Source organism: Mustelus asterias, chromosome 5 (assembly GCF_964213995.1).
Source record: "Mustelus asterias chromosome 5, sMusAst1.hap1.1, whole genome shotgun sequence".
Taxonomy (NCBI): Eukaryota; Metazoa; Chordata; class Chondrichthyes; order Carcharhiniformes; family Triakidae; genus Mustelus; species Mustelus asterias.
The window spans coordinates 148,404,251-148,413,798 of record NC_135805.1 but is presented as its reverse complement, the minus strand read 5'-3'; the positions used below and the strand labels follow the sequence as shown (position 1 = coordinate 148,413,798).

The window sequence follows — 9,548 nt, the reverse complement described above, 5'->3', positions numbered from 1 at the left end:
TTGATGACGCATGTTCCGATGTACCTTTGTGTCATCAGCCAATTCTGTGACCATATATCTGGCGTCATTCTCCAGGTTGTTACAATAATATCAGGAAACGTTGAGGCCACCAGACAGATATCTGCTCATTGAAGCTTACCAATCGGCCATGATCTGTTCATCCCATGTCCACTTCCTGTTCGCTAACTCATCGCAAACCCATGCCAATATGCCACCGCCTCCACTATGAGCTTCTACAGAGCTTCTACGACGCAGCGATTAATCCCGATTACCTCGATTTATAATCTGTTAAATGGGTTTGGGAAGGTGCTAACTGTTCTCCATTAACGTTTAGAAGTTGATTAATATAAAGACCTGACACTCACTTTAAGTGAATAATTAACAAGTTATTTTATAAATTCAACCAGGAGCTTTAAGTAAACTAGTAATATTTTAATTAAAGGGTGGTTCAACTGAAATGCTGTTCAAATAAAGACAAGGACCATTCAGTGTCAAAACAGTAATAACAGAATTGTCGTCACTCTCAATAAAATCTATATACAACTAGGTCAGATGGCTTGGAAAAGATTTGGAGTTCTTCTGTGGTTGTCTGCTGTCTGTAAGCACTGTCTGATTTGGTACTTTTTGCTGGTTAAATGGTGATTTCTATTAAAACATATTTGAAGCTGGCAGAGTTAAGAACTAACTGTTTCAGTTCACCTAACTGTCCTTAACTGCCTTTAACTGCTTCAGTTGATCTGGCACTGGCTCGAGAGGTGTTGCTTCGAGATGGCTAGTGCTCCGGCTTTATATTTGCAATGATGTCACAATTGTCTTACACCACGATAGGGCTGAGGTTGTCAGCAACAGCAAATTCAAATCTAATAGGCTCTTAATAGCTGATTGTCTTTTTGAAACTGATCGGAATTAAAATGCACAAGCCTGCTACGAAAGCAACCCTGATGCTTGGTCCTCGAAACAAATGTTGCAACTTAGAGTCTGTGTGCTTTCTACATACAAGCACTGAACTCCAAACCAGCTTTTAAAGGGACCGCACACTCTTTTCTTTCTCTCTGCCTTTTTTACAATTCTTTTTATATTGGTACGAGCATTCTTTATATCTTTACAAGCTCCACATTACATTGTGAAGTGACCTCAGACAGTACAAAACAAAGGTCATTGCCATGAGGGGTTAAGTTAAACTTTCTCCAATGATGCTACCCCACCCGATCCATCATTTTGTTTGGTTTTTATGAAGTAAATATTATCGGGAGCTGTTAGGCGCACTCACGTGTGAGAGTTATCCCAAGCAGTTCACTCTGAGGGGAACGTATCCATCGTCCTGACACCTGGGCCTGGTAGGTACATGTGTAATTCCCACTGTCGCTCATGCCGATATTCCTTAATTGATAACTGAATGATTGTTGCATTGTGTTGCTCTCTGAGACAGCGACTGATCCTTTCAGCAACTGATATCGCCCAGCCGAGTGACTGCGTGGAGCTGTGCACGTAATTGTGACTGTTTCACCGACTACGTAAACTGGGTGATGCGGAGCGACCAGGACCGTGGGTGCAGGCGGGATTTCTGAAATGAAAAAAATCCCACATCGTCAACGTTAAACTTCCAAGCATTCCATCCACTCGCGGCAAATTTGAAAGTCCCCTCCCTCCACCATGCACCCCCTCTCCCCCTCCCTCCCAACCACTCCCGCACCTCGTGTTGCCTCCAGCTGAGAAATATATGCCATCCTGAGCTCCGGTAACACCTGAATCAAGGAAACCGGGAAAAACCAAGAAATTGTGCCTTGCTAGTGTGATTTATGAAATCAATTGGATTTCCGATTCACTGATGAACACGCCCTGAAGCCGGAAGGAAGATATCCAAGCTTTCTTTTGATTAGGCACCAGCATCTAGTTTGAAGTTTATTTATTAGCGCCACAAGTAGGCTGACATTAACACTGCAATGAAGTTACTGTGAAAATCCCCTAGTCACCACGCTCAGGTGCCTGTTTGTTTAAACTGAGGGAGAATTTAGCATGACCAATGTATCAAACCAGCATGTCTTTCGGACTCTGGGAGGAAAATGGAACACCTGGATGAAACCCATGCAGACATGGGGAGAACGTGCAAACTCCGCACAGACAGTGACCCAAGCCAGGAATCGAACACAGGTCCCTGGCCCTGTGAAACAGCAGCGCTAACCACTGCGCCACCGTGCCGCCCCTTTCAGGGTACTATAAACCTGTAGGCCTAGATCCCTCTGTATCTTAATGCTTCTAACTGTTCTGCCATTTACTATATACTTTCCCTCCTGAATTAGACCTTCCAAAATGGACACGTTGACATTTTCCCACATTATACTTCCTCTACCAAAGGTTTTCCCAATCAATTAGCCTAACCGAAATGCCTTTTCAACTCTTTACACAGAGGGTGCTGGGAACCTGGAATGCACTGCCAAGCAAGGTGATTGAGGCGGACACGCTGGGATCGTTTAAGTCTTTTCTAGATAGTCACATGAACAGACTGGGAATAGAGGGATACAAACGAATGGTCTGGTTGGGTACATGAGCGGCGCAGGTTTGGCGGGCCGAAGGGCCTGTTCCTGTGCTGTATTGTTCTTTGTTCTTTATAGCTCCCTCCTGACGACGCATGTTCCGATGTACCTTTGTGTCATCAGCCAATTCTGTGACCATATATCTGGCGTCATTCTCCAGGTTGTTACTATAATATCAGGAAACATTGAGGCCACCGGACAGATATCTGCACATTGAAGCTTACCGATCAGCCATGATCTGTTCATCCCATGTCCACTTCCTGTTCGCTAGCTCATCGCAAACCCATGCCAATATGCCACCACCTCCACTATGAGCTTCTACTGTTACGACGCAGAGATTAATCCCGATTACCTCGATTTATAATCTGGTAAACGTGTTTGGGAAGGTGCTAACTGTTCTACATTAACGTTTAGAGGTTGATTAATATAAAGGCCTGACACTCACTTTAAGTGAATAATTAACAAGTTATTTTATTCATCCAACCAGGAGCTTTAACTAACCTCGTAACATTTTAATTAAAGGATGGTTCAACTGAAATGCTGTTCAAATAAAGACAAGGACCATTCAGTGTCAAAACAGTAATAACAGAATTGTAGTCACTCTCAAAAAAAATCTATATACAACTAGGTTTGATGGCTTGGGAAAGATTTGGAGTTCTTCTGTAGTTGTCTGCTGTCTGTAAGCACTGTCTGATTTGGTACTTTTTGCTGGTTAAATGGTGATTTCTATTAAAACATATATGAAGCTGGCAGAGTTAAGAACTAACTGTTTCAGTTGACCTAACTGTCCTTAACTGCCTTTAACTGCTTCAGTTGATCTGGCCCTGGCTCTAGAGGTGTTGCTTCGAGATGGCTATTGCTCCGGCCTTTATATTTGTAATGATCTCACAATTGTCTTACGCCACGATAGGGCTGAGGTTGTCAGCAACAGCAAATTCAAATCTAATAGGCTCTTAATAGCTGATTGTCTTTTTGAAACTGATCGGCTGTTAAAATGCACAAGCCTGCTACGAAAGCAACCCTGATGCTTGGTCCTCGAAACAAATGTTGCAGCTTAGAGTCTGTGTGCTTTCTACATCCAAGCACTGAACTCCAAACCAGCTTTTAAAGGGACCACACACTCTCTTCTTACTCTCTGCCTTTTTTACAATTCTTTTTATATTGTTACGAGCATTCTTTATATCTTTACAAGCTCCACATTACATTGTGAAGTGACCTCAGTCAGTACGAACCAAAGGTCATTGCCCTGAGGGGTTAAGTTAAACTTTCTCCAATGATGCTACCCCACCCGATCCATCATTTTGTTTGGTTTTTATGAAGTAAATATTATCGGGAGTTGTTAGGCGCACTCACGTGTGAGAGTTATCCCAAGCAGTTCACTCTGATGGGAACGTATCCATCGTCCTGACACCTGGGCCTGGTAGGTACATGTGTAATTCCCACTGTCGCTCATGCCGATATTCCTTAATGGATAACTGAATGATTGTTGCATTGTGTTGCTCTCTGAGACAGCGACTGATCCTTTCAGCAACTGATATCGCCCAGCCGAGTGACTGCGTGGAGCTGTGCACGTAATTGTGACAGATTCACCGACTACGTAAACTGGGTGATGCGGAGCGACCAGGACCGTGGGTGCAGGCGGGATTCCTGAAATGAAAAAATCCCACATCGTCAACGTTAAACTTCCAAGCATTCCACATTCCACCCACTCGCGGGAAATTTGAAAGCTCCCTCCCTCCACCACGCACCACCCCCCCCCCCCCACCACCCCCGCACCTCCTGTTGCCACCAGCTGAGAAATATATGCCATCCTGAGCTCCGGTAACACCTGAATCAAGGAAACCGGGAAAAACCAAGAAATTGCGCCTTGCCAGTGTGATTCACGAAATCAATTGGATTTCCGATTCACTGATGAACAACACGCCTTGAAGCCGGAAGAAAGATATCCAAGCTTTATTTTGGTTAGACACCAGCATCTAGTTTGAAGTTTATTTATTAGTGTCACAAGTATGCTTACATTAACACTGCAATGAAGTTACTGTGAAAATCCCCTAGTCACCACACGCCGGCGCCTGTTCGGGTAAACTGAGGATGAAATTAGCATGGCCAATGCATCGAACCTGCATGTCTTTCAAACTGTGGGAGGAAACTGGAGCACCCGGAGGAAACCCATGCAGACATGGGGAGAATATGCAAACTCCACACAGACAGTGACACAAGCCAGGAATCGAACACGGGTCCCTGGCACTGTGAAGGAGCAGCGCTAACCACTGCGCCACCGTGCCGCCCCTTTCAGGGTACTGTGAACCTGTAGGCCTAGATCCCTCTGTATGTTAATGCTTCTAAATGTTCTGCCATTTACTATATACTTCCCTCCTGAATTAGACCTTCCAAAATGGACACATTCACATTTTCCCACATTATACTTCCTCTACCAAAGGTTTTCCCAATCAATTTGCCAATCTGAAATGCCTTTTCAACTCTTTATATCTCCCTCCTGATGATGCATGTTCCGATGTACCTTTGTGTCATCAGCCAATTCTGTGACCATATATCTGGCGTCATTCTCCAGGTTGTTACTATAATATCAGGAAACGTTGAGGCCACCGGACAGATATCTGCTCATTGAAGCTTACCGATCGGCCATGACCTGTTCATCCCATGTCCACTTCCTGTTCGCTAGCTCATCGCAAACCCATGCCAATATGCCACCACCTCCACTATGAGCTTCTACTGTTACGACGCAGAGATTAATCCCGTTTACCTCGATTTATAATCTGGTAAACGTGTTTGGGAAGGTGCTAACTGTTCTCCATTAACGTTTAGAAGTTGAATAATATAAAGACCTGACACTCACTTTAAGTGAATAATTAACAAGTTATTTTATTCATTCAACCAGGAGCTTTAACTAAACTAGTAATATTTTAATTAAAGGATGGTTCAACTGAAATGCTGTTCAAATAAAGACAAGGACCATTCAGTGTCAAAACAGTAATAACAGAATTGTAGTCACTCTCAATAAAATCTATATACAACTAGGTCTGCTGGCTTGGAAAAGATTTGGCGTTCTTCTGTGGTTGTCTGCTGTCTGTTAGCACTGTCTGATTTGGTACTTTTTGCTGGTTAAATGGTGATTTCTATTAAAACATATATGAAGCTGGCAGAGTTAAGAACTAACTGTTTCAGTTCACCTAACTGTCCTTAACTGCCTTTAACTGCTTCAGTTGATCTGGCCCTGGCTCGAGAGGTGTTGCTTTGAGATGGCTAATGCTCCGGTCTTTATATTTGCAATGATCTCACAATTGTCTTACACCACGATAGGGCTGAGGTTGTCAACAACAGCAAATTCAAATCTAATAGGCTCTTAATAGTTGATTGTCTTTTTGAAACTGATCGGCTATTAAAATGCACAAGCCTGCTACGAAAGCAACTCTGATGCTTGGTCCTCGAAACAAATGTTGCAGCTTAGAGTCTGTGTGCTTTCTGCATCCACGCACTGAACTCCAAACCAGCTTTTAAAGGGACCACACACTCTTTTCTTTCTCTCTGCCTTTTTTACAATTCTTTTTGTATTGTTACGAGCATTCTTTATATCTTTACAAGCTCCACATTACATTGTGAAGTGACCTCAGTCAGTACGAACCAAAGGTCATTGCCCTGAGGGGTTAAGTTAAACTTTCTCCAATGATGCTCCCCCACCCGATCCATCATTTTGTTTGGTTTTTATGAAGTAAATATTATCGGGAGTTGTTAGGCGCACTCACGTGTGAGAGTTATCCCAAGCAGTTCACTCTGATGGGAACGTATCCATCGTCCTGACACCTGGGCCTGGTAGGTACATGTGTAATTCCCACTGTCGCTCATGCCGATATTCCTTAATTGATAACTGAATGATTGTTGCATTGCGTTGCTCTCTGAGACAGCGACCGATCCTTTCAGCAACTGATATCGCCCAGCCGAGTGACTGTGTGGAGCTGTGCACGTAATTGTGACACTTTCACCGACTACGTAAACTGGGTGATGCGGAGCGACCAGGACCGTGGGTGCAGGCGGGATTCCTGAAATGAAAAAATCCCACATCGTCAACGTTAAACTTCCAAGCATTCCACATTCCATCCACTCGCAGGAAATTTGAATGCCCCCCCTCAACCACGCCGCCCTCCCCCCCCCCCCCCACTCACCCCCCCACCACCCCCGCACCTCGTGTTGCCTCCAGCTGAGAAATATATGCCATCCTGAGCTCTGGTAACACCTGAATCAAGGAAACCGGGAAAAACCAAGAAATTGTGCCTTGCTAGTGTGATTTGCGAAGTGAATTGGATTTCCGATTCACTGATGAACAACACGCCTTGAAGCCAGAAGGAAGATATCAAAGCTTTCTTTTGGTTAGGCACCAGCATCTAGTTTATTTATTAGTGTCACAAGTCGGCTTCCATTAACACTGCAATGAAGGTATTGTGAAAATCCCCTCGTCGTCACACTCCGACGCCTGTTCGGGTACAATGAGGGGGAATTTAGCACGGCCAATGCACCTAACCAGGACGTCTTTCAGACTTTGGGAGGAAACCGGAGCACCCGGAGGAAACCCACGCAGACATGGGGAAAATGTGCAAATTCCACACAGTCAGTGACCCAAGCCGGGAATCGAAGCCGGGTCCCTGGCCCTGTGAGGAAGCAGTGCTAACCACTGTGTCACTGGGCTGCCCCACATCTAGAGAATGTACCTCAGACTTCTAAAAATCTGGAATTAAAAGCCAAATTGTGACCATAAACCACTGTAACTACTGATTGTAACGGTACTGCACCTATACAAAATATATTTACATCAGGTTTGTTGTGAGGGGTTTGTTTAAAATTCAGCTCTGTTTCACACAATGCCGATTTGTCTGCACCAGGCAGCTTGCATGCTGAGAACGCAGGCTTGATTTTAGTCAGGGATGGGTTTGTTTTAATCTGAGCGAATGCATTTTTGTTCATTTTGGTTTTTCCCCTGGAGTTTCAAACTCGGATCCTCAGTCGGTTGATTGACAAGAGACGGAGTCAGGTGCTAATGGGAGGAGCTGGGGTTGCTGGGAAAACACACAATTCTCTTTGCTTTAAAAACAGTCAGTATCTGCCTGGTTCTGGAAGAAGTAAGAGTTGTCTTTCTCTCTCTCTCTCTCTCTCAATCTCTCTATGTCTCTCTCTCTCCCTCTCACACTCTCTCTCAGTCTCTCTTTCTCTCTCTCGGTGTCTTTCTCTTTCTCTCTGTCTCTCTCTCTTTTTCTCTCTCTTTCTTGGTGTCTTTCTCTTTCTCTCTCTCTCTCTCTCTCAGTGTCTCTCTCTCTCTCTCTCTCTCAGTGTCTCTCTCTCTCCCCCTCTCTGTCTCTTTCTCTCTTTCTCTCTCTTTCTTGGTGTCTATCTCTTTCTCTCTCTCTCTCTCTCTCTCTCTCAGGAGGCTGCTGTTTGGGGCTGTCAGAAGACAGGTCTCCCTCTTTCTCTCTCCAGAAGTGTTCAAAAGGGTCTAGGACTGCTAACAAGTAGAAGCGCATAAGCCTGTGTTGTTTTCAACTGATTTTGAAGAGGAGTTTAAGTCTATAAGAGGAACATTGCTTGAATTAGTACGAATGGAGATAGGTCAGCAGTTGAGAATTGTACCTTGTCGTATTTCAGTACTTAATTTGTTAGAAGTTTAGCTAATTAATTTGTTATAGTTTACTCTTGCTCATCCCACTATCAGATTCAAATTCACCATCTGCTGTGGTGGGATTTGAACCCGGGTCCCCAGAGCATGATCTTGGATCTCTAGATTACTAGTCCAATGACAATACCACCACGCCACTGCCTCTCCTACCTGGTAGATCCTTGGCAGCCCAAGCTTATGCAACATTCCTTCATCATTTAACCCTTCTAGCCAATGGGAACTTTCCAAATGTTATTTCTCCACATTTAAAGTCTACCCCTCCCCGAAAAATACAATAATCTCACTTACTTATGACACGCATTTGCACGGTGTGGCTGGCTGTGAACGAAATCCACCTTCCAGCCACATTCACTGCATACAGGCAGCTATAACTCCCTCCATCACTGGGGCTTACATCTCTGAAGACAAAGGTGATAACGCTTTTATTGGCCGCCAGCTCGTGCACCCTGACAGCGTTGGAATCCTTCCTTAGCGTCAGTCGACCCTCTGAGTAACCAATGGGAGCCGTGCAGTTGATCCCAAATACACTCCCTGTCACGTGTATCAGGTAATCAGGATCCACGGAGATCGTGGGGTGCACTAACGGATCTGAAATGAGAGAACACAGGAATGTTAGCCTGGTCACTATCCCCAGAAAATGCCCTCCATGTTAATCACCATTCACAGTGGCACAGTGGTTAGCACTGCTGCCTCACAGCGCCAGAACCCGGGTTCAACTCCGGCCTTGGGTGACTGTGTGAAGTCTGCACATTCTCCCCGTGTCTGTGTGGGTTTCCTTCGGGTGCTCCGGTTTCCACCTACAGTCCAAAAATGTGCGGGTTAGGTGGATTGGCCATGCTAAATTGCACCTTAGTGTCCAAACATGTGTAGGTTAGGAGGATTGGCCATGCTAAATTGCCCCTAGTGTCCAAAGAGTGTAGGTTAGGAGGATTGGCCATGCTAAATTGCCCCTAGTGTCCAAAGAGTGTAGGTTAGGTGGATTAGCCATGCTAAATTGGCCCTTCGTGTCCAAAGATGTGTAGGTTCGGTGATCAGCCATGCTAAATTGGCCCTTAATGTCCAAAGATGTGTACGTTAGGTGGATTGGCCATGCTAAATTGCCCCTTAATGTCCAAAGATGTGTACGTTAGGTGGATTGGCCATGCTAAATTGTCCCTCAGTGTCGAAGGGTGTGTCGGTTAGGTGGATTGGCCATGCTAAATTGTCCCTCAGTGTCGAAGGATGTGTAGGTTAGGTGGATTGGCCATGCTAAATTGCCCCTTAGTGTCACAAGATGGTAAATTAGGGGGATTAATGGGGTAAATGAATGGCGTTATGGAGGTAGGGTGTGG

General features: G+C 44.8%; 1 long non-coding RNA gene across 1 annotated transcript; it reads right to left on the bottom strand.

The window, feature by feature from the left end:
* Positions 1-1,495: 1,495 nt before the first annotated feature.
* On the bottom strand, positions 1,496-6,424 carry LOC144493909 (uncharacterized). The gene is made up of 3 exons (XR_013497808.1): positions 6,299-6,424; positions 3,888-4,181; positions 1,496-1,564 (listed from the first exon to the last, which is right to left on the bottom strand). It is a non-coding gene; the product is annotated as an uncharacterized LOC144493909 (long non-coding RNA).
* Positions 6,425-9,548: the final 3,124 nt, after the last annotated feature.